Genomic DNA, 26,769 nt, shown 5'->3' with positions numbered 1-26,769 from the left:
ACCATAGGGTGGAAATTGAACCTGCACTGCTATACCAATCGGCAAAATAATCTTCGTTCTCTCCATCCCCTCCAGAGTAAGCTAATATAATGGGGAAGCTCTAGCACCAGGTGTCTTTGTTTTTTTTCCTCTCCCACTGAAACAGTCATGTCAAGCTAGAGTTGTGATCTCGCTGACAACACCGTCGTGTCTGCCGTGCATGCACATATCCTCGTTAGTATAGTGGTCAGTATCCCCGCCTGTCACGCGGGAGACCGGGGTTCGATTCCCCGACAGGAAGCGGTAACTTTTTAGTTACCATAGGGTGGAAATTGAACCTGCACTGCTATATCATTCGGCAAAATAATCTTCGGTTTCTCCGTCTCCTCCAGAGTAAGGTAATATAATGTGGAAGCTCTAGCGCCAGGTGTCTTTGTTTTTTTTCCTCTCCCACTGAAACAGTCACTTCAAGCTAGAGTTGTGATCTCGCAGACAATACCGTCGTGTCTGCCGTGCATGCGCATATCCTCGTTAGTATAGTGGCCAGTATCCCCGCCTGTCACGCGGGAGACCGGGGTTCGATTCCCCGACGGGGAGCAGTAATCTTTTAGTTACCATAGGGTGGAAATTCAACCTGCACTAATATACCATTCGGCAAAATAATCTTCGTTTTCTCCATCTCCTCCAGAGTAAGCTAATATAAAGGGGAAGCTCTAGCGCCAGGTATCTGTTTTTTTTCTCTCCAACTGAAACAGTCGTGTCAAGCTAGAGTGTTGATCTCGCAGACAACACCGTCGTGTCTGCCGTCATGCGCATATCCTTGTTAGTATAGTGGTCAGTTTCCCTGCCTGTCACGCGGGAGACCGGGGTTTAATTCCCCAACGGGGAGCAGTAATTTTTTAGTTACCACAGGGTGGAAATTCAACGTGCACTAATATATCATTCTGCAAAAATATTTTCGTTTTCTCCATCTCCCCCAGAGTAAGCTAATATAAAGGGGAAGCTCTAGCGCCAGGTGTTTTTTTCTGTCCTACTGAAAAAGTGATGTCAAGCGAGAGTTGTGATCTTGCTGACAACACCGTCGTGTCTGCCGTGCATGCGCATATCCTCGTTGGTATAGTGGTCAGTATCCCCGCCTGTCACGCGGGAGACCGGCGTTCGATTTCCCAACGGGGAGCAGTAATTTTTTAGTTACCATAGGGTGGAAATTGAACCTGCACTGCTATACCAATCGGCAAAATAATCTTCGTTCTCTCCATCTCTTCCAGAGTAAGCTAATATAATGGGGAAACTCCAGCACCAGGTGTCTTTGTTTTTTTTCCTCTCCCACTGAAACAGTCATGTCAAGCTAGAGTTGTGATCTCGCTGACAACACCGTCGTGTCTTCCGTGCATACACATATCCTCGTTAGTATAGTGGTCAGTATCCCCGCCTGTCACGCGGGAGACCGGGGTTCGATTCCCCGACGGGGAGCAGTACTTTTTTAGTTACCATAGGGTGGAAATTGAACCTGCACTACTATACCAATCGGCAAAATATTCTTCGTTCTCTCCATCTCCTCCAGAGTAAGCTAATATAATGTAGAAGCTCTAGCGCCAGGTGTCTTTGTTTTTTTTCCTCTCCCACTGAAACAGTCATGTTAAGCTAGAGTTGTAATCTCGCAGACAATACCGTCGTGTCTTCCGTGCATACACATATCCTCGTTAGTATAGTGGTCAGTATCCCCGCCTGTCACGCGGGAGACGGGGGTTCGATTCCCCGACGGGGAGCAGTACTTTTTTAGTTACCATAGGGTGGAAATTGAACCTGCACTACTATACCAATCGGCAAAATATTCTTCGTTCTCTCCATCTCCTCCAGAGTAAGCTAATATAATGTAGAAGCTCTAGCGCCAGGTGTCTTTGTTTTTTTTCCTCTCCCACTGAAACAGTCATGTTAAGCTAGAGTTGTAATCTCGCAGACAATACCGTCGTGTCTGCCGTGCATGCGCATATCCTCGTTAGTATAGTAGCCAGTATCCCCGCCTGTCACGTGGGAGACCGGGGTTCGATTCCCCGACGGGGAGCAGTAATTTTTTAGTTACCATAGAGTGGAAATTGAACCTGCACTGCTATACCAATCGGCAAAATAATCTTCGTTCTCTCCATCTCCTCCAGAGTAAGCTAATATAATGGGGAAAGTCTAGCGCCAGGTGTCTTTGTTTTTTTTCCTCTCCCACTGAAACAGTCATGTCAAGCTAGAGTTGTGATCTCGCTGACAACACCGTCGTGTCTTCCGTGCATACACATATCCTCGTTAGTATTGTGGTCAGTATCCCTGCCTGTCACGCGGGAGACCGGGGTTTAATTCCCGGACGGGGAGCAGTAATTTTGTAGTTACCACAGGGTGGAAATTCAACGTGCACTAATATATCATTCGGCAAAATAATCTTTGTTTTCTCATCTCCCCCGGAGTAAGCTAATATATTGGGGAAGATCTAGCGCCAGGTGTTTTTTTTCTGTCCCACTGAAAAAGTCATGTCAAGCGAGATTTGTGATCTCGCTGACAACACCGTCGTGTCTGCCGTGCATGCGCATATCTTCGTTAGTATAGTGGTCAGTATCCCCACCTGTCACGCGGGAGACTGGGGTTCGATTCCCCAACGGGGAGCAGTAATTTTTTAGTTACCATAGGGTGGAAATTCAACCTGTACTAATATATCATTCGGCAAAATAATCTTCGTTTTCTCCATCTCCTCCAGAGTAAGCTAATATAATGGGGAAGCTCTAGCGCCAGGTGTTCTTTTTTTCTGTCCCACTGAAACAGTCACTTCAAACTAGAGTGTTGATCTCGCAGACAACACCGTCGTGTCTGCCGTCATGCGCATATCTTCGTTAGTATAGTGGTCAGTATCCCTGCCTGTCACGCGGAAGACCGGGGTTTAATTCCCCGACGGGCAGCAGTAATTTTTTAGTTACCATAGGGTGGAAATTCAACCTGCACTAATATATCATTCGGCAAAATAATCTTCGTTTTCTCCATCTCCCCCAGAGTAAGCTAATATAATGGGGAAGCTCTAGCGCCAGGTGTTTTTTTTCTGTCCCACTGAAATGTCATGTCAAGTAGGAGTTGTGATCTCGCTGACAACACCGTCGTGTCTGCCGTGCATGCGCATATCCTCGTTAGTATAGTGGTCAGTATCCCCGCCTGTCACGCGGGAGACCGGGGTTCAATTTCCCAACGGGAAGCAGTAATTTTTTAGTTACCATAGGGTGGAAATTGAACCTGCACTGCTATACCAATCGGCAAAATTATCTTCGTTCTCTCCATCTCCTCCAGAGTAAGCTAATATAATGGGGAAACTCTAGCGCCAGGTGTTTTGTTTTTTTTCTCTTCCACTGAAACAGTCGTGTCAAGCTAGAGTGTTGATATCGCAGACAACACCGTCGTGTCTGCCGTCATGCGCATATCCTCGTTAGTATAGTGGTCAGTATCCCTGCCTGTCACGCGGGAGACCGGGGTTTAATTCCCGGACGGGGAGCAGTAATTTTGTAGTTACCACAGGGTGGAAATTCAACGTGCACTAATATATCATTCGGCAAAATAATCTTCGTTTTCTCATCTCCCCCGGAGTAAGATAATATAATGGGGAAGCTCTAGCGCCAGGTGTTTTTTTTCTGTCCCACTGAAAAAGTCATGTCAAGAGAGAGTTGTGATCTCGCTGACAACACCGTCGTGTCTGCCGTGCATGCGCATATCCTCGTTAGTATAGTGGTCAGTATCCCCGCCTGTCACGCGGGAGATCGGGGTTCGATTCCCCGACGGGGAGCAGTACTTTTTTAGTTACCATAGGGTGGAAATTGAACCTGCACTACTATACCAATCGGCAAAATAATCTTCGTTTTCTCCGTCTCCTCCAGAGAAAGCTAATATAATGGAGAAGCTCAAGTGCCAGGTGTCTGTTTTTTTTCTCTCCCACTGAAACAGTCGTGTCAAGCTAGAGTGTTGATCTCGCAGACAACACCGTCGTGTCTGCCGTCATGCGCATATCCTCGTTAGTATAGTGGTCAGTATCCCTGCCTGTCACGTGGAAGACCGGGGTTTAATTCCCCGACGGGGAGCAGTAATTTTTCAGTTACCATAGGGTGGAAATTGAACCTGCACTAATATATCATTCGGCAAAATAATCTTCGTTCGTTTTCTCCATCTCCCCCAGAGTAAGCGAATATAATGGGGAAGCTCTAGCGCCAGGTGTTTTTTTTCTGTCCTACTGAAATGTCATGTCAAGTAGGAGTTGTGATCTCGCTGACAACACCGTCGTGTCTGCCGTGCATGCGCATATCCTCGTTGGTATAGTGGTCAGTATCCCCGCCTGTCACGCGGGAGACCGGCGTTCGATTTCCCAACGGGGAGCAGTAATTTTTTAGTTACCATAGGGTGGAAATTGAACCTGCACTGCTATACCAATCGGCAAAATAATCTTCGTTCTCTCCATCTCTTCCAGAGTAAGCTAATATAATGGGGAAACTCCAGCGCCAGGTGTCTTTGTTTTTTTCCTCTCCCACTGAAACAGTCATGTCAAGCTAGAGTTGTGATCTCGCTGACAACACCGTCGTGTCTTCCGTGCATACACATATCCTCGTTAGTATAGTGGTCAGTATCCCCGCCTGTCACGCGGGAGACCGGGGTTCGATTCCCCGACGGGGAGCAGTACTTTTTTAGTTACCATAGGGTGGAAATTGAACCTGCACTACTATACCAATCGGCAAAATATTCTTCGTTCTCTCCATCTCCTCCAGAGTAAGCTAATATAATGTAGAAGCTCTAGCGCCAGGTGTCTTTGTTTTTTTTCCTCTCCCACTGAAACAGTCATGTTAAGCTAGAGTTGTATTCTCGCAGACAATACCGTCGTGTCTTCCGTGCATACACATATCCTCGTTAGTATAGTGGTCAGTATCCCCGCCTGTCACGCGGGAGACGGGGGTTCGATTCCCCGACGGGGAGCAGTACTTTTTTAGTTACCATAGGGTGGAAATTGAACCTGCACTACTATACCAATCGGCAAAATATTCTTCGTTCTCTCCATCTCCTCCAGAGTAAGCTAATATAATGTAGAAGCTCTAGCGCCAGGTGTCTTTGTTTTTTTTCCTCTCCCACTGAAACAGTCATGTTAAGCTAGAGTTGTAATCTCGCAGACAATACCGTCGTGTCTGCCGTGCATGCGCATATCCTCGTTAGTATAGTAGCCAGTATCCCCGCCTGTCACGTGGGAGACCGGGGTTCGATTCCCCGACGGGGAGCAGTAATTTTTTAGTTACCTTAGAGTGGAAATTGAACCTGCACTGCTATACCAATCGGCAAAATAATCTTCGTTCTCTCCATCTCCTCCAGAGTAAGCTAATATAATGGGGAAAGTCTAGCGCCAGGTGTCTTTGTTTTTTTTCCTCTCCCACTGAAACAGTCATGTCAAGCTAGAGTTGTGATCTCGCTGACAACACCGTCGTGTCTTCCGTGCATACACATATCCTCGTTAGTATTGTGGTCAGTATCCCTGCCTGTCACGCGGGAGACCGGGGTTTAATTCCCGGACGGGGAGCAGTAATTTTGTAGTTACCACAGGGTGGAAATTCAACGTGCACTAATATATCATTCGGCAAAATAATCTTTGTTTTCTCATCTCCCCCGGAGTAAGCTAATATATTGGGGAAGATCTAGCGCCAGGTGTTTTTTTTCCGTCCCACTGAAAAAGTCATGTCAAGCGAGATTTGTGATCTCGCTGACAACACCGTCGTGTCTGCCGTGCATGCGCATATCTTCGTTAGTATAGTGGTCAGTATCCCCACCTGTCACGCGGGAGACTGGGGTTCGATTCCCCAACGGGGAGCAGTAATTTTTTAGTTACCATAGGGTGGAAATTCAACCTGTACTAATATATCATTCGGCAAAATAATCTTCGTTTTCTCCATCTCCTCCAGAGTAAGCTAATATAATGGGGAAGCTCTAGCGCCAGGTGTTCTTTTTTTCTGTCCCACTGAAACAGTCACTTCAAACTAGAGTGTTGATCTCGCAGACAACACCGTCGTGTCTGCCGTCATGCGCATATCTTCGTTAGTATAGTGGTCAGTATCCCTGCCTGTCACGCGGAAGACCGGGGTTTAATTCCCCGACGGGCAGCAGTAATTTTTTAGTTACCATAGGGTGGAAATTCAACCTGCACTAATATATCATTCGGCAAAATAATCTTCGTTTTCTCCATCTCCCCCAGAGTAAGCTAATATAATGGGGAAGCTCTAGCGCCAGGTGTTTTTTTTCTGTCCCACTGAAATGTCATGTCAAGTAGGAGTTGTGATCTCGCTGACAACACCGTCGTGTCTGCCGTGCATGCGCATATCCTCGTTAGTATAGTGGTCAGTATCCCCGCCTGTCACGCGGGAGACCGGGGTTCAATTTCCCAACGGGAAGCAGTAATTTTTTAGTTACCATAGGGTGGAAATTGAACCTGCACTGCTATACCAATCGGCAAAATTATCTTCGTTCTCTCCATCTCCTCCAGAGTAAGCTAATATAATGGGGAAACTCTAGCGCCAGGTGTTTTGTTTTTTTTCTCTTCCACTGAAACAGTCGTGTCAAGCTAGAGTGTTGATATCGCAGACAACACCGTCGTGTCTGCCGTCATGCGCATATCCTCGTTAGTATAGTGGTCAGTATCCCTGCCTGTCACGCGGGAGACCGGGGTTTAATTCCCGGACGGGGAGCAGTAATTTTGTAGTTACCACAGGGTGGAAATTCAACGTGCACTAATATATCATTCGGCAAAATAATCTTCGTTTTCTCATCTCCCCCGGAGTTAGATAATATAATGGGGAAGCTCTAGCGCCAGGTGTTTTTTTTCTGTCCCACTGAAAAAGTCATGTCAAGCGAGAGTTGTGATCTCGCTGACAACACCGTCGTGTCTGCCGTGCATGCGCATATCCTCGTTAGTATAGTGGTCAGTATCCCCGCCTGTCACGCGGGAGATAGGGGTTCGATTCCCCGACGGGGAGCAGTACTTTTTTAGTTACCATAGGGTGGAAATTGAACCTGCACTACTATACCAATCGGCGAAATAATCTTCGTTTTCTCCGTCTCCTCCAGAGAAAGCTAATATAATGTGGAAGCTCTAGCGCCAGGTGTCTTTGTTTTTTTTCCTCTCCCACTGAAACAGTCATGTCAAGCTAGAGTTGTGATCTCGCAGACAACACCGTCGTGCCTGCCGTCATGCGCATATCCTTGTTAGTATAGTGGTCAGTTTCCCTGCCTGTCACGCGGGCGACCGGGGTTTAATTCCCCGACGGGGAGCAGTAATTTTTTAGTTACCACAGGGTGGAAATTCAACGTGCACTAATATGCCATTCGGCAAAAATATTTTCGTTTTCTCCATCTCCCCCAGAGTAAGCTAATATAAAAGGGAAGCTCTAGCGCCAGGTGTTTTTTTTCTGTCCCACTGAAAAAGTCATGTCAAGCGAGAGTTGTGGTCTCGCTGACAACACCGTCGTGTCTGCCGTGCATGCGCATTTCCTCGTTAGTATAGTGGTCAGTATCCCCGCCTGTCACACGGGAGAGCGGGGTTCGATTCCCCGACGGGGAGCAGTGCTTTTTTAGTTACCATAGGGTGGAAATTGAACCTGCACTACTATACCAATCGGCAAAATAATCTTCGTTTTCTCCGTCTCCTCCAGAGTAAGCTAATATAATGTGGAAGCTCTAGCGCCAGGTGTCTGTTTTTTTTCCTCTCCCACTGAAACAGTCATGTCAAGCTAGAGTTGTGATCTCGCAGACAATACCGTCGTGTCTGCCGTGCATGCGCATATCCTCGTTAGTATAATGGCAGTATCCCCGCCTGTCACGCGGGAGATGGGGGTTCGATTCCCCGACGGGGAGCAGTAATCTTTTAGTTACCATAGGGTGGAAATTCAACCTGCGCTAATATACAATCGGCAAAATAATCTTCGTTTTCTCCATCTCATCCAGAGTAAGCTAATATAAAGGGGAAGCTCTAGCGCCAGGTATCTGTTTTTTTTCTCTCCCACTGAAACAGTCGTGTCAAGCTAGAGTGTTGATATCGCAGACAACACCGTCGTGTCTGCCGTCATGCGCATATCCTCGTTAGTATAGTGGTCAGTATCCCTGCCTGTCACGCGGAAGACCGGGGTTTGATTCCCCGACGGGCAGCAGTAATTTTTTAGTTACCATAGGGTGGAAATTCAACCTGCACTAATATATCATTCGGCAAAATAATCTTCGTTTTCTCCATCTCCCCCAGAGTAAGCTAATATAATGGGGAAGCTCTAGCGCCAGGTGTTTTTTTTCTGTCCCACTGAAATGTCATGTCAAGTAGGAGTTGTGATCTCGCTGACAACACCGTCGTGTCTGCCGTGCATGCGCATATCCTCGTTAATATAGTGGTCAGTATCCCCGCCTGTCACGCGGGAGACCGGGGTTCGATTTCCCAACGGGAAGCAGTAATTTTTTAGTTACCATAGGGTGGAAATTGAACCTGCACTGCTATACCAATCGGCAAAATAATCTTCGTTCTCTCCATCTCCTCCAGAGTAAGCTAATATAATGGAGAAGCTCTAGCGCCAGGTGTTTTGTTTTTTTTCTCTTCCACTGAAACAGTCGTGTCAAGCTAGAGTGTTGATATCGCAGACAACACCGTCGTGTCTGCCGTCATGCGCATATCCTCGTTAGTATAGTGGTCAGTATCCCTGCCTGTCACGCGGGAGACCGGGGTTTAATTCCCGGACGGGGAGCAGTAATTTTGTAGTTACCACAGGGTGGAAATTCAACGTGCACTAATATATCATTCGGCAAAATAATCTTCGTTTTCTCATCTCCCCCGGAGTAAGCTAATATAATGGGGAAGCTCTAGCGCCAGGTGTTTTTTTTCTGTCCCACTGAAAAAGTCATGTCAAGCGAGAGTTGTGATCTCGCTGACAACACCGTCGTGTCTGCCGTGCATGCGCATATCCTCGTTAGTATAGTGGTCAGTATCCCCGCCTGTCACGCGGGAGATCGGGGTTCGGTTCTCCGACGGGGAGCAGTACTTTTTTAGTTACCATAGGGTGGAAATTGAACCTGCACTACTATACCAATCGGCAAAATAATCTTCGTTTTCTCCGTCTCCTCCAGAGTAAGCTAATATAATGTGGAAGCTCTAGCGCCAGGCGCCTTTGTTTTTTTTCCTCTCCCACTGAAACAGTCATGTCAAGCTAGAGTTGTGATCTCGCAGACAACACCGTCGTGTCTGCCGTCATGCGCATATCCTTGTTAGTATAGTGGTCAGTTTCCCTGCCTGTCACGCGGGCGACCGGGGTTTAATTCCCCGACGGGGAGCAGTAATTTTTTAGTTACCACAGGGTGGAAATTCAACGTGCACTAATATATCATTCGGCAAAAATATTTTCGTTTTCTCCATCTCCCCCAGAGTAAGCTAATATAAAGGGGAAGCTCTAGCGCCAGGTGTTTTTTTTCTGTCCCACTGAAAAAGTCATGTCAAGCGAGAGTTGTGGTCTCGCTGACAACACCGTCGTGTCTGCCGTGCATGCGCATTTCCTCGTTAGTATAGTGGTCAGTTTCCCTGCCTGTCACGCGGGCGACCGGGGTTTAATTCCCCGACGGGGAGCAGTAATTTCTTAGTTACCACAGGGTGGAAATTCAACGTGCACTAATATATCATTCGGCAAAAATATTTTCGTTTTCTCCATCTCCCCCAGAGTAAGCTAATATAAAGGGGAAGCTCTAGCGCCAGGTGTTTTTTTTTCTGTCCCACTGAAAAAGACATGTCAAGCGAGAGTTGTGGTCTCGCTGACAACACCGTCGTGTCTGCCGTGCATGCGCATTTCCTCGTTAGTATAGTGGTCAGTATCCCCGCCTGTCACGCCGGAGACCAAGGTTCGATTCCCCGACGGGGAGCAGTAATTTTTTAGTTACCATAGGATGGAAATTTAACTTGCACTGCTATACAATTCGGCAAAATGATCTTCGTTTACTCCATCTCCTCCAGAGTAAGCTAATACAATGGAGAAGCTCTAGTGCCAGGTGTCTGTTTTTTTTCTCTCCCACTGAAACAGTCGTGTCAAGTTAGAGTGTTGATCTCGCAGACAACACCGTCGTGTCTGCCGTCATGCGCATATCCTCGTTAGTATAGTGGTCAGTATCCCTGCCTGTCACGCGGAAGACCGGGGTTTAATTCCCTGACGGGGAGCAGTAATTTTTTAGTTACCATAGGGTGGAAATTCAACCTGCACTAATATATCATTCGGCAAAATAATCTTCGTTTTCTCCATCTCCCCCAGAGTAAGCTAATATAATGGGGAAGCTCTAGCGCCAGGTGTTTTTTTCTGTCCCACTGAAATGTCATGTCAAGGGAGAGTTGTGATCTCGCTGACAACACCGTCGTGTCTGCCGTGCATGCGCATATCCTCGTTAGTATAGTGGTCAGTATCCCCGCCTGTAACGCGGGAGATCGGGGTTCGATTCCCCGACGGGGAGCAGTACTTTTTTAGTTACCATAGGGTGACAATTGAACCTGCACTACTATACCAATCGGCAAAATAACCTTCGTTTTCTCCGTCTCCTACAGAGTCAGCTAATATAATGTGGAAGCTCTAGCGCCAGGTGTCTTTGTTTTTTTTCCTCTCCCACTGAAACAGTCATGTCAAGCTAGAGTTGTGATCTCGCAGACAACACCGTCGTGTCTGCCGTCATGCGGATATCCTTGTTAGTATAGTGGTCAGTTTCCCTGCCTGTCACACGGGCGACCGGGGTTTAATTCCCCGACGGGGAGCAGTAATTTTTTAGTTACCACAGGGTGGAAATTCAACGTGCACTAATATATCATTCGGCAAAAATATTTTCGTTTTCTCCATCTCCCCCAGAGTAAGCTAATATAAAGGGGAAGCTCTAGCGCCAGGTGTTTTTTTTCTGTCCCACTGAAAAAGTCATGTCAAGCGAGAGTTGTGGTCTCGCTGACAACACCGTCGTGTCTGCCGTACATGCGCATTTCCTCGTTAGTATAGTGGTCAGTATCCCCGCCTGTCACGCGGGAGACCGGGGTTCGATTCCCCGACGGGGAGCAGTAATTTTTTAGTTACCATAGGGTGGAAATTTAACTTGCACTGCTATACAATTCGGCAAAATGATCTTCGTTTACTCCATCTCCTCCAGAGTAAGCTAATACAATGGAGAAGCTCTAGTGCCAGGTGTCTGTTTTTTTTCTCTCCCACTGAAACAGTCGTGTCAAGTTAGAGTGTTGATCTCGCAGACAACACCGTCGTGTCTGCCGTCATGCGCATATCCTCGTTAGTATAGTGGTCAGTATCCCTGCCTTTCACGCGGAAGACCGGGGTTTAATTCCCCGACGGGGAGCAGTAATTTTTTAGTTACCATAGGGTGGAAATTCAACCTGCACTAATATATCATTCGGCAAAATAATCTTCGTTTTCTCCATCTCCCCCAGAGCAAGCTAATATAATGGGGAAGCTCTAGCGCCAGGTGTTTTTTTTCTGTCCCACTGAAATGTCATGTCAAGTAGGAGTTGTGATCTCGCTGACAACACCGTCGTGTCTGCCGTGCATGCGCATATCCTCGTTAGTATAGTGGTCAGTATCCCCGCCTGTCACGCGGGAGACCGGGGTTCGATTTCCCAACGGGAAGCAGTAATTTTTTAGTTACCATAATGTGGAAATTGAACCTGCACTGCTATACCAATCGGCAAAATAATCTTCGTTCTCTCCATCTCCTCCAGAGTAAGCTAATATAATGGGGAAACTCTAGCGCCAGGTGCCTTTGTTTTTTTTCCTCTCCCACTGAAACAGTCATGTCAAGCTAGAGTTGTGATCTCGCTGACAACACCGTCGTGTCTGCCGTGCATGCACGTATCCTCGTTAGTATAGTGGTCAGTATCCCCGCCTGTCACGCGGGAGACCGGGGTTCGATTCTCCGACGGGGAGCAGTAATTTTTTAGTTACCATAGGGTGGAAATTGAACCTGCACTGCTATACCATTCGGCAAAATAATCTTCGTTTTCTCCGTCTCCTCCAGAGTAAGCTAATACAATGGAGAAGCTCTAGTGCCAGGTGTCTGTTTTTTTTCTCTCCCACTGAAACAGTCGTGTCAAGTTAGAGTGTTGATCTCGCAGACAACACCGTCGTGTCTGCCGTCATGCGCATATCCTCGTTAGTATAGTGGTCAGTATCCCTGCCTGTCACGCGGAAGACCGGGGTTTAATTCCCCGACGGGCAGCAGTAATTTTTTAGTTACCATAGGGTGGAAATTCAACCTGCACTAATATATCATTCGGCAAAATAATCTTCGTTTTCTCCATCTCCCCCAGAGTAAGCTAATATAATGGGGAAGCTCTAGCGCCAGGTGTTTTTTTCTGTCCCACTGAAATGTCATGTCAAGTAGGAGTTGTGATCTCGCTGACAACACCGTCGTGTCTGCCGTGCATGCGCATATCCTCGTTAGTATAGTGGTCAGTTTCCCCGCCTGTCACGCGGGAGACCGGTCTCGATTTCCCAACGGGAAGCAGTAATTTTTTAGTTACCATTGGGTGGAAATTCAACCTGCACTAATATATCATTCGGCAAAATAATCTTCGTTTTCTCCATCTCCTCCAGAGTAAGCTAATATAATGGGGAAACTTTAGCGCCAGGTGTCTTTGTTTTTTTTCCTCTCCCACTGAAACAGTCATGTCAAGCTAGAGTTGTGATCTCGCTGACAACACCGTCCTGTCTTCCGTGCATACACATATCCTCGTTAGTATAGTGGTCAGTTTCCCCGCCTGTCACGTGGGAGATCGGGGTTCGATTCCCCGACGGGGAGCAGTACTTTTTGAGTTACCATAGGGTGGAAATTGAACCTGCACTACTATACCAATCGGCAAAATAATCTTCGTTTACTCCATCTCCTCCAGAGTAAGCTAATATAATGGAGAAGCTCTAGCGCCAGGTGTTTTTTTTCTGTCCCACTGAAAAAGTCATGTCAAGCGAGAGTTGTGGTCTCGCTGACAGCACCGTCGTGTCTGCCGTGCATGCGCATTTCCTCGTTAGTATAGTGGTCAGTATCCCCGCCTGTCACGCGGGAGACCGTGGTTCGATTCCCCGACGGGGAGCAGTAATTTTTTAGTTACCATAGGGTGGAAATTGAACTTGCACTTCTATACAATTCGGCAAAATGATCTTCGTTTACTCCATCTCCTCCAGAGTAAGCTAATACAATGGAGAAGCTCTAGTGCCAGGTGTCTGTTTTTTTTCTCTCCCACTGAAACAGTCGTGTCAAATTAGAGTGTTGATCTCGCAGACAACACCGTCGTGTCTGCCGTCATGCGCATATCCTCGTTTGTATAGTGGTCAGTATCCCTGCCTGTCACGCGGAAGACCGGGGTTTAATTCCCCGACGGGGAGCAGTAGTTTTTTAGTTACCATAGGGTGAAAATTCAACCTGCGCTAATATATCATTCGGCAAAATAATCTTCGTTTTCTCCATCTCCCCCAGAGTAAGCTAGTATAATGGGGAAGCTCTAGCGCCAGGTGTTTTTTTTCCTCTCCCACTGAAACAGTCATGTCAAGCTAGAGTTGTGATCTCGCTGACAACACCGTCGTGTCTTCCGTGCATACACATATCCTCGTTAGTATAGTGGTCAGTATCCCCGCCTGTCACGCGGGAGACCGGCGTTTAATTCCCCGACGGGGAGCAGTACTTTCTTAGTTACCATAGGGTGGAAATTGAACCTGCACTGCTATACCAATCGGCAAAATAATCTTCGTTTTCTCCGTCTCCTCCAGAGTAAGCTAATATAATGTGGAAGCTCTAGCGCCAGGTGTGTTTGTTTTTTTTGCTCTCCCACTGAAACAGTCATGTCAAGCTAGAGTTGTGATCTCGCAGACAATACCGTCGTGTCTGCCGTGCATGCGCATATCCTCGTTAGTATAGTGGCCAGTATCCCCGCCTGTCACGCGGGAGACCGGGGTTCGATTCCCCGACGGGGAGCAGTAATCTTTTAGTTACCATAGGGTGGAAATTCAACCTGCACTAATATACAATCGGCAAAATAATCTTCGTTTTCTCCATCTCCTCCAGAGTAAGCTAATATAAAAGGAAAGCTCTAGCGCCAGGTATCTGTTTTTTTTCTCTCCCACTGAAACAGTCGTGTCAAGCTAGAGTGTTGATATCGCAGACAACACCGTCGTGTCTGATGTCATGCGCATATCCTCCATTAGTATAGTGGTCAGTATCCCTGCCTGTCAAGCGGGAGACCGGGGTTTAATTCCCGGACGGGGAGCAGTAATTTTTTAGTTACCATAGGGTGAAAATTCAACCTGCACTAATATATCATTCGGCAAAATAATCTTCGTTTTCTCCATCTCCCCCAGAGTAAGCGAATATAATGGGGAAGCTCTAGCGCCAGGTGTTTTTTTTTCTGTCCCACTGAAATGTCATGTCAAGTAGGAGTTGTGATCTCGCTGACAACACCGTCGTGTCTGCCGTGCATGCGCATATCCTCGTTAGTATAGTGGTCAGTATCCCCGCCTGTCACGCGGGAGACCGGGGTTCGATTCCCCGACGGGGAGCAGTAATTTTATAGTTACCATAGGGTGGAAATTGAACTTGCACTGCTATACCATTCGGCAAAATGATCTTCGTTTACTCCATCTCCTCCAGAGTAAGCTAATATAATGGAGAAGCTCAAGTGCCAGGTGTCTGTTTTTTTGTCTCTCCCACTGAAACAGTCGTGTTAAGCTAGAGTGTTGATCTCGCAGACAACACCGTCATGTCTGCCGTGCATGCGCATATCCTCGTTAGTATAGTGGCCAGTATCCCCGCCTGTCACGCGGGAGACCGGGGTTCGATTCCCCGACGGGGAGCAGTAATCTTTTAGTTACCATAGGGTGGAAATTCAACCTGCACTAATATACCATTCGGCAAAATATTCTTCGTTTTCTCCATCTCCTCCAGAGTAAGCTAATATAAAGGGGAAGCTCTAGCGCCAGGTATCTGTTTTTTTTTCTCTCCCACTGAAACAGTCGTGTCAAGCTAGAGTGTTGATCTCGCAGACAACACCGTCGTGTCTGCCGTCATGCGCATATCCTTGTTAGTATAGTGGTCAGTTTCCCTGCCTGTCACGCGGGAGACCGGGGTTTAATTTCCAAACGGAGGCAGTAATTTTTTAGTTACCACAGGGTGGAAATTCAACGTGCACTAATATATCATTCGGCAAAAATATTTTCGTTTTCTCCATCTCCCCCAGAGTAAGCTAATATAAAGGGGAAGCTCTAGCGCCAGGTGTTTTTTTTCTGTCCCACTGAAAAAGTCATGTCAAGCGAGAGTTGTGATCTCGCTGACAACACCGTCGTGTCTGCCGTGCATGCGCATATCCTCGTTAGTATAGTGGTCAGTATCCCCGCCTGTCACGCGGGAGACCGGGGTTCGATTCCCCGACGGGGAGCAGTAATTTTTTAGTTACCATAGGGTGGAAATTGAACTTGCACTGCTATACCATTCGGCAAAATGATCTTCGTTTACTCCATCTCCTCCAGAGTAAGCTAATATAATGGAGAAGCTCAAGTGCCAGGTGTCTGTTTTTTTTCCTCTCCCACTGAAACAGTCATGTCAAGCTAGAGTTGTGATCTCGCTGACAACACCGTCGTGTCTGCCGTGCATGCACATATCCTCGTTAGTATAGTGGTCAGTATCCCCGCCTGTCACGCGGGAGACCGGGGTTCGATTCCCCGACGGGGAGCAGTAATTTTTTGTTACCATAGGGTGGAAATTGAACCTGCACTGCTATACCATTCGGCAAAATAATCTTCGTTTTCTCCGTTTCCTCCAGAGTAAGCTAATACAATGGAGAAGCTCTAGTGCCAGGTGTCTGTTTTTTTTCTCTCCCACTGAAACAGTCGTGTCAAGTTAGAGTGTTGATCTCGCAGACAACACCGTCGTGTCTGCCGTCATGCGCATATCCTCGTTAGTATAGTGGTCAGTATCCCTGCCTGTCACGCGGAAGACCGGGGTTTAATTCCCCGACGGGCAGCAGTAATTTTTTAGTTACCATAGGGTGGAAATTCAACCTGCACTAATATATCATTCGGCAAAATAATCTTCGTTTTCTCCATCTCCCCCAGAGTAAGCTAATATAATGGGGAAGCTCTAGCGCCAGGTGTTTTTTTTCTGTCCCACTGAAATGTCATGTCAAGTAGGAGTTGTGATCTCGCTGACAACACCGTCGTGTCTGCCCTGCATGCGCATATCCTCGTTAGTATAGTGGTCAGCTTCCCCGCCTGTCACGCGGGAGACCGGTCTCGATTTCCCAACGGGAAGCAGTAATTTTTTAGTTACCATAGGGTGGAAATTCAACCTGCATTAATATATCATTTCGCAAAATAATCTTCGTTTTCTCCATCTCCTCCAGAGTAAGCTAATATAATGGGGAAGCTCTAGCGCCAGGTGTTCTTTTTTTCTGTCCCACTGAAACAGTCACTTCAAGCTAGAGTTGTGATCTCGCAGACAATACCGTCGTGCATGCCGTGCATGCGCATATCTTCGATAGTATAGTGGCCAGTATCCCCGCCTGTCGCGCGGGAGACCGGGGTTCGATTCCCCGACGGGGAGCAGTAATTTCTTAGTTACCATAGGGTGGAAATTGAACTTGCACTGCTATACCATTCGGCAAAATGATCTTCGTTTACTCCATCTCATCCAGAGTAAGCTAATACAATGGAGAAGCTCTAGTGCCAGGTGTGTGTTTTTTTTCTCTCCCACTGAAACAGTCGTGTCAAGTTAGAGTGTTGATCTCGCAGACAACACCGTCGTGTCTGCCGTGGATGCGCATATCCTCGTTAGTATAGTGGTCAGTATCCCCGCCTGTCACGCGGGAGACCGGGGTTCGATTCCCCGACGGGGAGCAGTAATTTTATAGTTACCATAGGGTGGAAATTGAACTTGCACTGCTATACCATTCGGCAAAATGATCTTCGTTTACTCCATCTCCTCCAGAGTAAGCTTATATAATGGAGAAGCTCAAGTGCCAGGTGTCTGTTTTTTTTCTCTCCCACTGAAACAGTCGTGTTAAGCTAGAGTGTTGATCTCGCAGACAACACCGTCGTGTCTGCCGTGCATGCGCATATCCTCGTTAGTATAGTGACCAGTATCCCCGCCTGTCACGCGGGAGACCGGGGTTCGATTCCCCGACGGGGAGCAGTAATCTTTGAGTTACCATAGGGTGGAAATTCAACCTGCACTAATATACCATTCGGCAAAATAATCTTCGTTTTCTCCATCTCCTCCAGAGTAAGCTAATATAAAGGGGAAGCTCTAGCGCCAGGTATCTGTTTTTTTTTCTCTCCCACTGAAACAGCCGTGTCAAGCTAGAGTGTTGATCTCGCAGACAACACCGTCGTGTCTGCCGTCATGCGCATATCCTTGTTAGTATAGTGGTCAGTTTCCCTGCCTGTCACGCGGGAGACTGGGGTTGAATTTCCCAACGGAGGCAGTAATTTTTTAGTTACCACAGGGTGGAAATTCAACGTGCACTAATATATCATTCGGCAAAAATATTTTCGTTTTCTCCATCTCCCCCAGAGTAAGCTAATATAAAGGGGAAGCTCTAGCGCCAGGTGTTTTTTTTCTGTCCCACTGAAAAAGTCATGTCAAGCGAGAGTTGTGATCTCGCTGACAACACCGTCGTGTCTGCCGTGCATTCGCATATCCTCGTTAGTATAGTGGTCAGTATCCCCGCCTGTCACGCGGGAGACCGGGGTTCGATTCCCCGACGGGGAGCAGTAATTTTTTAGTTACCATAGGGTGGAAATTGAACTTGCACTGCTATACCATTCGGCAAAATGATCTTCGTTTTCTCCATCTCCCCCAGAGTAAGCGAATATAATGGGGAAGCTCTAGCGCCAGGTGTTTTTTTTCTGTCCCACTGAAATCTCATGTCAAGTAGGAGTTGTGATCTCGCTGACAACACCGTCATGTCTGCCGTGCATGCGCATATCCTCGTTGGTATAGTGGTCAGTATCCCCGCCTGTCACGCGGGAGACCGGCGTTCGATTTCCCAACGGGGAGCAGTAATTTTTTAGTTACCATAGGGTGGAAATTGAATCTGCACTGCTATACCAATCGGCAAAATAATCTTCGTTCTCTCCATCTCTTCCAGAGTAAGCTAATATAATGGGGAAACTCTAACGCCAGGTGTCTTTGTTTTTTTCCTCTCCCACTGAAACAGTCATGTCAAGCTAGAGTTTTGATCTCGCTGACAACACCGTCGTGTCTTCCGTGCATACACATATCCTCGTTAGTATAGTGGTCAGTATCCCCGCCTGTCACGCGGGAGACCGGGGTTCGATTCCCCGTCGGGGAGCAGTACTTTTTTAGTTACCATAGGGTGGAAATTGAACCTGCACTACTATACCAATCGGCAAAATATTCTTCGTTCTCTCCATCTCCTCCAGAGTAAGCTAATATAATCTAGAAGCTCTAGCGCCAGGTGTCTTTGTTTTTTTTTCCTCTCCCACTGAAACAGTCATGTTAAGCTAGAGTTGTGATCTCGCAGACAATACCGTCGTGTCTGCCGTGCATGCGCATATCCTCGTTAGTATAGTGGCCAGTATCCCCGCCTGTCACGCGGGAGACCGGGGTTCGATTCCCCGACGGGGAGCAGTAATTTTTTAGTTACCATAGGGTGGAAATTGAACCTGCACTGCTATACCAATCGGCAAAATAATCTTCGTTCCCTCCATCCCCTCCAGAGTAAGCTAATATAATGGGGAAGCTCTAGCACCAGGTGTCTTTGTTTTTTTTCCTCTCCCACTGAAACAGTCATGTCAAGCTAGAGTTGTGATCTCGCTGACAACACCGTCGTGTCTGCCGTGCATGCACATATCCTCGTTAGTATAGTGGTCAGTATCCCGGCTGTCACGCGGGAGACCGGGGTTCGATTCCCCGACAGGGAGCAGTAACTTTTTAGTTACCATAGGGTGGAAATTGAACCTGCACTGCTATACCATTCGGCAAAATAATCTTCGTTTTCTCCGTCTCCTCCAGAGTAAGCTAATATAATGTGGAAGCTCTAGCGCCAGGTGTCATTGTTTTTTTTCCTCTCCCACTGAAACAGTCACTTCAAGCTAGAGTTGTGATCTCGCAGACAATACCGTCGTGTCTGCCGTGCATGCGCATATCCTCGTTCGTATAGTGGCCAGTATCCCCGCCTGTCACGCGGGAGACCGGGGTTCGATTCCCCGACGGGGAGCAGTAATCTTTTAGTTACCATAGGGTGGAAATTCAACCTGCACTAATATACCATTCGGCAAAATAATCTTCGTTTTCTCCATCTCCTCCAGAGTAAGCTAATATAAAGGGGAAGCTCTAGCGCCAGGTATCTGTTTTTTTTCTCTCCCACTGAAACAGTCGTGTCAAGCTAGAGTGTTGATCTCGCAGACAACACCGTCGTGTCTGCCGTCATGCGCATATCCTTGTTAGTATAGTGGTCAGTTTCCCTGCCTGTCACGCGGGACACCGGGGTTTAATTTCCCAACGGAGGCAGTAATTTTTTAGTTACCACAGGGTGGAAATTCAACGTGCACTAATATATCATTCGGCAAAAATATTTTCGTTTTCTCCATCTCCCCCAGAGTAAGCTAATATAAAGGGGAAGCTCTAGCGCCAGGTGTTTTTTTCTGTCCCACTGAAAAAGTCATGTCAAGCGAGAGTTGTGATCTCGCTGACAACACCGTCGTGTCTGCCGTGCATGCGCATATCCTCGTTAGTATAGTGGTCAGTATCCCCGCCTGTCACGCGGGAGACCGCGGTTCGATTCCCCGACGGGGAGCAGTAATTTTTTAGTTACCATAGGGTGGAAATTGAACTTGCACTGCTATACCATTCGGCAAAATGATCTTCGTTTACTCCATCTCCTCCAGAGTAAGCTAGTATAATGGAGAAGCTCAAGTGCCAGGTGTCTGTTTTTTTTCTCTCCCACTGAAACAGTCGTGTCAAGCTAGAGTGTTGATCTCGCAGACAACACCGTCGTGTCTGCCGTCATGCGCATATCCTCGTTAGTATAGTGGTCAGTATCCCTGCCTGTCACGCGGAAGACCGGGGTTTAATTCCCCGACGGGGAGCAGTAATTTTTTAGTTACCATAGGGTGGAAATTCAAGCTGCACTAATATATCATTCGGCAAAATAATCTTCGTTTTCTCCATCTCCCCCAGAGTAAGCGAATATAATGGGGAAGCTCTAGCGCCAGGTGTTTTTTTTCTGTCCCACTGAAATGTCATGTCAAGTAGGAGTTGTGATCTCGCTGACAACACCGTCGTGTCTGCCGTGCATGCGCATATCCTCGTTGGTATAGTGGTCAGTATTCCCGCCTGTCACGCGGGAGACCGGCGTTCGATTTCCCAACGGGGAGCAGTAATTTTTTAGTTACCATAGGGTGGAAATTGAACCTGCACTGCTATACCAATCGGCAAAATAATCTTCGTTCTCTCCATCTCTTCCAGAGTAAGCTAATATAAAGGGGAAGCTCTAGCGCCAGGTATCTGTTTTTTTTTCTCTCCCACTGAAACAGCCGTGTCAAGCTAGAGTGTTGATCTCGCAGACAACACCGTCGTGTCTGCCGTCATGCGCATATCCTTGTTAGTATAGTGGTCAGTTTCCCTGCCTGTCACGCGGGAGACTGGGGTTGAATTTCCCAACGGAGGCAGTAATTTTTTAGTTACCACAGGGTGGAAATTCAACGTGCACTAATATATCATTCGGCAAAAATATTTTCGTTTTCTCCATCTCCCCCAGAGTAAGCTAATATAAAGGGGAAGCTCTAGCGCCAGGTGTTTTTTTTCTGTCCCACTGAAAAAGTCATGTCAAGCGAGAGTTGTGATCTCGCTGACAACACCGTCGTGTCTGCCGTGCATTCGCATATCCTCGTTAGTATAGTGGTCAGTATCCCCGCCTGTCACGCGGGAGACCGGGGTTCGATTCCCCGACGGGGAGCAGTAATTTTTTAGTTACCATAGGGTGGAAATTGAACTTGCACTGCTATACCATTCGGCAAAATGATCTTCGTTTACTCCATCTCCTCCAGAGTAAGCTAATATAATGGAGAAGCTCAAGTGCCAGGTGTCTGTTTTTTTTTCTCTCCCACTGAAACAGTCGTGTTAAGCTAGAGTGTTGATCTCGCAGACAACACCGTCGTGTCTGCCGTCATGCGCATATCCTCGTTAGTATAGTGGTCAGTATCCCTGCCTGTCACGCGGAAGACCGGGGTTTAATTCCGCGACGGGGAGCAGTAATTTTTTAGTTACCATAGGGTGAAAATTCAACCTGCACTAATATATCATTCGGCAAAATAATCTTCGTTTTCTCCATCTCCCCCAGAGTAAGCGAATATAATGGGGAAGCTCTAGCGCCAGGTGTTTTTTTTCTGTCCCACTGAAATCTCATGTCAAGTAGGAGTTGTGATCTCGCTGACAACACCGTCGTGTCTGCCGTGCATGCGCATATCCTCGTTGGTATAGTGGTCAGTATCCCCGCCTGTCACGCGGGAGACCGGCGTTCGATTTCCCAACGGGGAGCAGTAATTTTTTAGTTACCATAGGGTGGAAATTGAACCTGCACTGCTATACCAATCGGCAAAATAATCTTCGTTCTCTCCATCTCTTCCAGAGTAAGCTAATATAATGGGGAAACTCTAACGCCAGGTGTCTTTGTTTTTTTCCTCTCCCACTGAAACAGTCATGTCAAGCTAGAGTTTTGATCTCGCTGACAACACCGTCGTGTCTTCCGTGCATACACATATCCTCGTTAGTATAGTGGTCAGTATCCCCGCCTGTCACGCGGGAGACCGGGGTTCGATTCCCCGACAGGGAGCAGTAACTTTTAGTTACCATAGGGTGGAAATTGAACCTGCACTGCTATACCATTCGGCAAAATAATCTTCGTTTTCTCCGTCTCCTCCAGAGTAAGCTAATATAATGTGGAAGCTCTAGCGCCAGGTGTCATTGTTTTTTTTCCTCTCCCACTGAAACAGTCACTTCAAGCTAGAGTTGTGATCTCGCTGACAACACCGTCGTGTCTGCCGTGCATGCACATATCCTCGTTAGTATAGTGGTCAGTATCCCGGCTGTCACGCGGGAGACCGGGGTTCGATTCCCCGACAGGGAGCAGTAACTTTTTAGTTACCATAGGGTGGAAATTGAACCTGCACTAATATACCATTCGGCAAAATAATCTTCGTTTTCTCCATCTCCTCCAGAGTAAGCTAATATAAAGGGGAAGCTCTAGCGCCAGGTATCTGTTTTTTTTCTCTCCCACTGAAACAGTCGTGTCAAGCTAGAGTGTTGATCTCGCAGACAACACCGTCGTGTCTGCCGTCATGCGCATATCCTTGTTAGTATAGTGGTCAGTTTCCCTGCCTGTCACGCGGGACACCGGGGTTTAATTTCCCAACGGAGGCAGTAATTTTTTAGTTACCACAGGGTGGAAATTCAACGTGCACTAATATATCATTCGGCAAAAATATTTTCGTTTTCTCCATCTCCCCCAGAGTAAGCTAATATAAAGGGGAAGCTCTAGCGCCAGGTGTTTTTTTCTGTCCCACTGAAAAAGTCATGTCAAGCGAGAGTTGTGATCTCGCTGACAACACCGTCGTGTCTGCCGTGCATGCGCATATCCTCGTTAGTATAGTGGTCAGTATCCCCGCCTGTCACGCGGGAGACCGCGGTTCGATTCCCCGACGGGGAGCAGTAATTTTTTAGTTACCATAGGGTGGAAATTGAACTTGCACTGCTATACCATTCGGCAAAATGATCTTCGTTTACTCCATCTCCTCCAGAGTAAGCTAGTATAATGGAGAAGCTCAAGTGCCAGGTGTCTGTTTTTTTTCTCTCCCACTGAAACAGTCGTGTCAAGCTAGAGTGTTGATCTCGCAGACAACACCGTCGTGTCTGCCGTCATGCGCATATCCTCGTTAGTATAGTGGTCAGTATCCCTGCCTGTCACGCGGAAGACCGGGGTTTAATTCCCCGACGGGGAGCAGTAATTTTTTAGTTACCATAGGGTGGAAATTCAAGCTGCACTAATATATCATTCGGCAAAATAATCTTCGTTTTCTCCATCTCCCCCAGAGTAAGCGAATATAATGGGGAAGCTCTAGCGCCAGGTGTTTTTTTTCTGTCCCACTGAAATGTCATGTCAAGTAGGAGTTGTGATCTCGCTGACAACACCGTCGTGTCTGCCGTGCATGCGCATATCCTCGTTGGTATAGTGGTCAGTATTCCCGCCTGTCACGCGGGAGACCGGCGTTCGATTTCCCAACGGGGAGCAGTAATTTTTTAGTTACCATAGGGTGGAAATTGAACCTGCACTGCTATACCAATCGGCAAAATAATCTTCGTTCTCTCCATCTCTTCCAGAGTAAGCTAATATAAAGGGGAAGCTCTAGCGCCAGGTATCTGTTTTTTTTTCTCTCCCACTGAAACAGCCGTGTCAAGCTAGAGTGTTGATCTCGCAGACAACACCGTCGTGTCTGCCGTCATGCGCATATCCTTGTTAGTATAGTGGTCAGTTTCCCTGCCTGTCACGCGGGAGACTGGGGTTGAATTTCCCAACGGAGGCAGTAATTTTTTAGTTACCACAGGGTGGAAATTCAACGTGCACTAATATATCATTCGGCAAAAATATTTTCGTTTTCTCCATCTCCCCCAGAGTAAGCTAATATAAAGGGGAAGCTCTAGCGCCAGGTGTTTTTTTTCTGTCCCACTGAAAAAGTCATGTCAAGCGAGAGTTGTGATCTCGCTGACAACACCGTCGTGTCTGCCGTGCATTCGCATATCCTCGTTAGTATAGTGGTCAGTATCCCCGCCTGTCACGCGGGAGACCGGGGTTCGATTCCCCGACGGGGAGCAGTAATTTTTTAGTTACCATAGGGTGGAAATTGAACTTGCACTGCTATACCATTCGGCAAAATGATCTTCGTTTACTCCATCTCCTCCAGAGTAAGCTAATATAATGGAGAAGCTCAAGTGCCAGGTGTCTGTTTTTTTTTCTCTCCCACTGAAACAGTCGTGTTAAGCTAGAGTGTTGATCTCGCAGACAACACCGTCGTGTCTGCCGTCATGCGCATATCCTCGTTAGTATAGTGGTCAGTATCCCTGCCTGTCACGCGGAAGACCGGGGTTTAATTCCGCGACGGGGAGCAGTAATTTTTTAGTTACCATAGGGTGAAAATTCAACCTGCACTAATATATCATTCGGCAAAATAATCTTCGTTTTCTCCATCTCCCCCAGAGTAAGCGAATATAATGGGGAAGCTCTAGCGCCAGGTGTTTTTTTTCTGTCCCACTGAAATCTCATGTCAAGTAGGAGTTGTGATCTCGCTGACAACACCGTCGTGTCTGCCGTGCATGCGCATATCCTCGTTGGTATAGTGGTCAGTATCCCCGCCTGTCACGCGGGAGACCGGCGTTCGATTTCCCAACGGGGAGCAGTAATTTTTTAGTTACCATAGGGTGGAAATTGAACCTGCACTGCTATACCAATCGGCAAAATAATCTTCGTTCTCTCCATCTCTTCCAGAGTAAGCTAATATAATGGGGAAACTCTAACGCCAGGTGTCTTTGTTTTTTTCCTCTCCCACTGAAACAGTCATGTCAAGCTAGAGTTTTGATCTCGCTGACAACACCGTCGTGTCTTCCGTGCATACACATATCCTCGTTAGTATAGTGGTCAGTATCCCCGCCTGTCACGCGGGAGACCGGGGTTCGATTCCCCGTCGGGGAGCAGTACTTTTTTAGTTACCATAGGGTGGAAATTGAACCTGCACTACTATACCAATCGGCAAAATATTCTTCGTTCTCTCCATCTCCTCCAGAGTAAGCTAATATAATCTAGAAGCTCTAGCGCCAGGTGTCTTTGTTTTTTTTCCTCTCCCACTGAAACAGTCATGTTAAGCTAGAGTTGTGATCTCGCAGACAATACCGTCGTGTCTGCCGTGCATGCGCATATCCTCGTTAGTATAGTGGCCAGTATCCCCGCCTGTCACGCGGGAGACCGGGGTTCGATTCCCCGACGGGGAGCAGTAATTTTTTAGTTACCATAGGGTGGAAATTGAACCTGCACTGCTATACCAATCGGCAAAATAATCTTCGTTCCCTCCATCCCCTCCAGAGTAAGCTAATATAATGGGGAAGCTCTAGCACCAGGTGTCTTTGTTTTTTTTCCTCTCCCACTGAAACAGTCATGTCAAGCTAGAGTTGTGATCTCGCTGACAACACCGTCGTGTCTGCCGTGCATGCACATATCCTCGTTAGTATAGTGGTCAGTATCCCGGCTGTCACGCGGGAGACCGGGGTTCGATTCCCCGACAGGGAGCAGTAACTTTTAGTTACCATAGGGTGGAAATTGAACCTGCACTGCTATACCATTCGGCAAAATAATCTTCGTTTTCTCCGTCTCCTCCAGAGTAAGCTAATATAATGTGGAAGCTCTAGCGCCAGGTGTCATTGTTTTTTTTCCTCTCCCACTGAAACAGTCACTTCAAGCTAGAGTTGTGATCTCGCAGACAATACCGTCGTGTCTGCCGTGCATGCGCATATCCTCGTTCGTATAGTGGCCAGTATCCCCGCCTGTCACGCGGGAGACCGGGGTTCGATTCCCCGACGGGGAGCAGTAATCTTTTAGTTACCATAGGGTGGAAATTCAACCTGCACTAATATACCATTCGGCAAAATAATCTTCGTTTTCTCCATCTCCTCCAGAGTAAGCTAATATAAAGGGGAAGCTCTAGCGCCAGGTATCTGTTTTTTTTCTCTCCCACTGAAACAGTCGTGTCAAGCTAGAGTGTTGATCTCGCAGACAACACCGTCGTGTCTGCCGTCATGCGCATATCCTTGTTAGTATAGTGGTCAGTTTCCCTGCCTGTCACGCGGGACACCGGGGTTTAATTTCCCAACGGAGGCAGTAATTTTTTAGTTACCACAGGGTGGAAATTCAACGTGCACTAATATATCATTCGGCAAAAATATTTTCGTTTTCTCCATCTCCCCCAGAGTAAGCTAATATAAAGGGGAAGCTCTAGCGCCAGCTGTTTTTTTCTGTCCCACTGAAAAAGTCATGTCAAGCGAGAGTTGTGATCTCGCTGACAACACCGTCGTGTCTGCCGTGCATGCGCATATCCTCGTTAGTATAGTGGTCAGTATCCCCGCCTGTCACGCGGGAGACCGCGGTTCGATTCCCCGACGGGGAGCAGTAATTTTTTAGTTACCATAGGGTGGAAATTGAACTTGCACTGCTATACCATTCGGCAAAATGATCTTCGTTTACTCCATCTCCTCCAGAGTAAGCTAGTATAATGGAGAAGCTCAAGTGCCAGGTGTCTGTTTTTTTTCTCTCCCACTGAAACAGTCGTGTCAAGCTAGAGTGTTGATCTCGCAGACAACACCGTCGTGTCTGCCGTCATGCGCATATCCTCGTTAGTATAGTGGTCAGTATCCCTGCCTGTCACGCGGAAGACCGGGGTTTAATTCCCCGACGGGGAGCAGTAATTTTTTAGTTACCATAGGGTGGAAATTCAAGCTGCACTAATATATCATTCGGCAAAATAATCTTCGTTTTCTCCATCTCCCCCAGAGTAAGCGAATATAATGGGGAAGCTCTAGCGCCAGGTGTTTTTTTTCTGTCCCACTGAAATGTCATGTCAAGTAGGAGTTGTGATCTCGCTGACAACACCGTCGTGTCTGCCGTGCATGCGCATATCCTCGTTGGTATAGTGGTCA

The 26,769-nt window shown here is 47.3% G+C and overlaps 30 non-coding genes across 30 annotated transcripts; all 30 read left to right on the top strand.

Annotated features, from left to right (window-relative positions):
- The first annotated feature begins 504 nt into the window (after window positions 1-504).
- Window positions 505-576, top strand: TRNAD-GUC (transfer RNA aspartic acid (anticodon GUC)). Its single transcript has one exon. It is a non-coding gene; the product is annotated as a tRNA-Asp (tRNA).
- An 804-nt stretch (window positions 577-1,380) lies between these two features.
- Window positions 1,381-1,452, top strand: TRNAD-GUC (transfer RNA aspartic acid (anticodon GUC)). The gene has a single exon. It is a non-coding gene; the product is annotated as a tRNA-Asp (tRNA).
- Window positions 1,453-1,676: 224 nt separating this feature from the next.
- Window positions 1,677-1,748, top strand: TRNAD-GUC (transfer RNA aspartic acid (anticodon GUC)). Its single transcript has one exon. It is a non-coding gene; the product is annotated as a tRNA-Asp (tRNA).
- A 1,967-nt stretch (window positions 1,749-3,715) lies between these two features.
- Window positions 3,716-3,787, top strand: TRNAD-GUC (transfer RNA aspartic acid (anticodon GUC)). Its single transcript has one exon. It is a non-coding gene; the product is annotated as a tRNA-Asp (tRNA).
- Window positions 3,788-4,594: 807 nt separating this feature from the next.
- TRNAD-GUC (transfer RNA aspartic acid (anticodon GUC)) lies at window positions 4,595-4,666 on the top strand. The gene has a single exon. It is a non-coding gene; the product is annotated as a tRNA-Asp (tRNA).
- Window positions 4,667-4,890: 224 nt separating this feature from the next.
- TRNAD-GUC (transfer RNA aspartic acid (anticodon GUC)) lies at window positions 4,891-4,962 on the top strand. Its single transcript has one exon. It is a non-coding gene; the product is annotated as a tRNA-Asp (tRNA).
- A 1,967-nt stretch (window positions 4,963-6,929) lies between these two features.
- On the top strand, window positions 6,930-7,001 carry TRNAD-GUC (transfer RNA aspartic acid (anticodon GUC)). The gene has a single exon. It is a non-coding gene; the product is annotated as a tRNA-Asp (tRNA).
- A 3,418-nt stretch (window positions 7,002-10,419) lies between these two features.
- Window positions 10,420-10,491, top strand: TRNAY-GUA (transfer RNA tyrosine (anticodon GUA)). The gene has a single exon. It is a non-coding gene; the product is annotated as a tRNA-Tyr (tRNA).
- Window positions 10,492-11,003: 512 nt separating this feature from the next.
- Window positions 11,004-11,075, top strand: TRNAD-GUC (transfer RNA aspartic acid (anticodon GUC)). The gene has a single exon. It is a non-coding gene; the product is annotated as a tRNA-Asp (tRNA).
- Window positions 11,076-11,879: 804 nt separating this feature from the next.
- TRNAD-GUC (transfer RNA aspartic acid (anticodon GUC)) lies at window positions 11,880-11,951 on the top strand. The gene has a single exon. It is a non-coding gene; the product is annotated as a tRNA-Asp (tRNA).
- Window positions 11,952-13,042: 1,091 nt separating this feature from the next.
- TRNAD-GUC (transfer RNA aspartic acid (anticodon GUC)) lies at window positions 13,043-13,114 on the top strand. Its single transcript has one exon. It is a non-coding gene; the product is annotated as a tRNA-Asp (tRNA).
- Window positions 13,115-13,920: 806 nt separating this feature from the next.
- Window positions 13,921-13,992, top strand: TRNAD-GUC (transfer RNA aspartic acid (anticodon GUC)). The gene has a single exon. It is a non-coding gene; the product is annotated as a tRNA-Asp (tRNA).
- Window positions 13,993-14,501: 509 nt separating this feature from the next.
- TRNAD-GUC (transfer RNA aspartic acid (anticodon GUC)) lies at window positions 14,502-14,573 on the top strand. Its single transcript has one exon. It is a non-coding gene; the product is annotated as a tRNA-Asp (tRNA).
- Window positions 14,574-14,795: 222 nt separating this feature from the next.
- On the top strand, window positions 14,796-14,867 carry TRNAD-GUC (transfer RNA aspartic acid (anticodon GUC)). The gene has a single exon. It is a non-coding gene; the product is annotated as a tRNA-Asp (tRNA).
- Window positions 14,868-15,376: 509 nt separating this feature from the next.
- Window positions 15,377-15,448, top strand: TRNAD-GUC (transfer RNA aspartic acid (anticodon GUC)). The gene has a single exon. It is a non-coding gene; the product is annotated as a tRNA-Asp (tRNA).
- Window positions 15,449-15,670: 222 nt separating this feature from the next.
- On the top strand, window positions 15,671-15,742 carry TRNAD-GUC (transfer RNA aspartic acid (anticodon GUC)). The gene has a single exon. It is a non-coding gene; the product is annotated as a tRNA-Asp (tRNA).
- Window positions 15,743-16,832: 1,090 nt separating this feature from the next.
- On the top strand, window positions 16,833-16,904 carry TRNAD-GUC (transfer RNA aspartic acid (anticodon GUC)). The gene has a single exon. It is a non-coding gene; the product is annotated as a tRNA-Asp (tRNA).
- An 802-nt stretch (window positions 16,905-17,706) lies between these two features.
- Window positions 17,707-17,778, top strand: TRNAD-GUC (transfer RNA aspartic acid (anticodon GUC)). The gene has a single exon. It is a non-coding gene; the product is annotated as a tRNA-Asp (tRNA).
- Window positions 17,779-18,289: 511 nt separating this feature from the next.
- TRNAD-GUC (transfer RNA aspartic acid (anticodon GUC)) lies at window positions 18,290-18,361 on the top strand. Its single transcript has one exon. It is a non-coding gene; the product is annotated as a tRNA-Asp (tRNA).
- Window positions 18,362-18,586: 225 nt separating this feature from the next.
- TRNAD-GUC (transfer RNA aspartic acid (anticodon GUC)) lies at window positions 18,587-18,658 on the top strand. The gene has a single exon. It is a non-coding gene; the product is annotated as a tRNA-Asp (tRNA).
- A 519-nt stretch (window positions 18,659-19,177) lies between these two features.
- TRNAD-GUC (transfer RNA aspartic acid (anticodon GUC)) lies at window positions 19,178-19,249 on the top strand. The gene has a single exon. It is a non-coding gene; the product is annotated as a tRNA-Asp (tRNA).
- Window positions 19,250-19,756: 507 nt separating this feature from the next.
- On the top strand, window positions 19,757-19,828 carry TRNAD-GUC (transfer RNA aspartic acid (anticodon GUC)). The gene has a single exon. It is a non-coding gene; the product is annotated as a tRNA-Asp (tRNA).
- Window positions 19,829-20,917: 1,089 nt separating this feature from the next.
- On the top strand, window positions 20,918-20,989 carry TRNAD-GUC (transfer RNA aspartic acid (anticodon GUC)). The gene has a single exon. It is a non-coding gene; the product is annotated as a tRNA-Asp (tRNA).
- An 804-nt stretch (window positions 20,990-21,793) lies between these two features.
- On the top strand, window positions 21,794-21,865 carry TRNAD-GUC (transfer RNA aspartic acid (anticodon GUC)). The gene has a single exon. It is a non-coding gene; the product is annotated as a tRNA-Asp (tRNA).
- An 801-nt stretch (window positions 21,866-22,666) lies between these two features.
- On the top strand, window positions 22,667-22,738 carry TRNAD-GUC (transfer RNA aspartic acid (anticodon GUC)). The gene has a single exon. It is a non-coding gene; the product is annotated as a tRNA-Asp (tRNA).
- A 1,089-nt stretch (window positions 22,739-23,827) lies between these two features.
- On the top strand, window positions 23,828-23,899 carry TRNAD-GUC (transfer RNA aspartic acid (anticodon GUC)). Its single transcript has one exon. It is a non-coding gene; the product is annotated as a tRNA-Asp (tRNA).
- An 804-nt stretch (window positions 23,900-24,703) lies between these two features.
- TRNAD-GUC (transfer RNA aspartic acid (anticodon GUC)) lies at window positions 24,704-24,775 on the top strand. Its single transcript has one exon. It is a non-coding gene; the product is annotated as a tRNA-Asp (tRNA).
- A 224-nt stretch (window positions 24,776-24,999) lies between these two features.
- TRNAD-GUC (transfer RNA aspartic acid (anticodon GUC)) lies at window positions 25,000-25,071 on the top strand. The gene has a single exon. It is a non-coding gene; the product is annotated as a tRNA-Asp (tRNA).
- Window positions 25,072-25,589: 518 nt separating this feature from the next.
- On the top strand, window positions 25,590-25,661 carry TRNAD-GUC (transfer RNA aspartic acid (anticodon GUC)). Its single transcript has one exon. It is a non-coding gene; the product is annotated as a tRNA-Asp (tRNA).
- Window positions 25,662-26,168: 507 nt separating this feature from the next.
- On the top strand, window positions 26,169-26,240 carry TRNAD-GUC (transfer RNA aspartic acid (anticodon GUC)). The gene has a single exon. It is a non-coding gene; the product is annotated as a tRNA-Asp (tRNA).
- Window positions 26,241-26,769: the final 529 nt, after the last annotated feature.

Source organism: Rhipicephalus microplus, chromosome 9 (genome assembly GCF_043290135.1).
Source record: "Rhipicephalus microplus isolate Deutch F79 chromosome 9, USDA_Rmic, whole genome shotgun sequence".
Taxonomy (NCBI): domain Eukaryota; kingdom Metazoa; phylum Arthropoda; class Arachnida; order Ixodida; family Ixodidae; genus Rhipicephalus; species Rhipicephalus microplus.
This window is presented reverse-complemented; position numbering and strand designations above follow the sequence as displayed.